At 46.8% G+C, this 536-nt stretch overlaps 1 protein-coding gene across 1 annotated transcript in view; it reads left to right on the top strand.

Moving 5' to 3' along the window:
• L3mbtl1 (L3MBTL1, histone methyl-lysine binding protein) overlaps window positions 1-536 on the top strand; it is a 24,145-nt gene that overhangs the window by 22,547 nt on the left and 1,062 nt on the right. The gene's annotated exons all lie outside the window — the stretch shown is intronic.

The following is a 536-nucleotide window of genomic DNA, read 5'->3' on the forward strand; positions in this document are numbered from 1 at the left end:
TCTCTCTCTCTCTCTCTCTCTCTCTCTCTCTGTCTCTCTCTCTCTCTCTCGCCCTCTCTCTCCCCACACACACACTCCTTGTCTCTCTCCCCTCCCTCTCTGTTTTCTGGCAAGAATAGGTCAGCTAATACAGCCATCCCTCGTACCACATCGCACTGGAATCCCACGGGATGTACACAATGTCCCCCTGCCCCCCCCCCATTAGCCACTAGCCGCTAGCAGGATTGACCAGTGGGTTCATATGGGGATAACTACAGCAGGGATTTATTTTTTTTTTAATGTTTTTGCTCTCGACATTTCAAAGGTGTTAATCATGCTTGTTGATTTGGAGGCAGTTACACAGATGACAGCGAGTCCAGGAAGCATTTACTGAGTGGATGACTAGTGAGTGAAATTGTTTATGATGTGGGCAAAGTAAACTTCCTGAGTTTTGTGCCAGCTGTCACTGCATTGAAACTCTTAATACTTTTTGAACAATGGGACAATGGGAGTCCTCATTTTCATTTTGTCCTGGCCAGCAGAGAGAGAGACAGAGA

The sequence above is a fragment of the Octodon degus genome, unplaced genomic scaffold, assembly GCF_000260255.1.
Source record: "Octodon degus isolate 3935 unplaced genomic scaffold, OctDeg1.0 scaffold00037, whole genome shotgun sequence".
Taxonomy (NCBI): Eukaryota; Metazoa; Chordata; class Mammalia; order Rodentia; family Octodontidae; genus Octodon; species Octodon degus.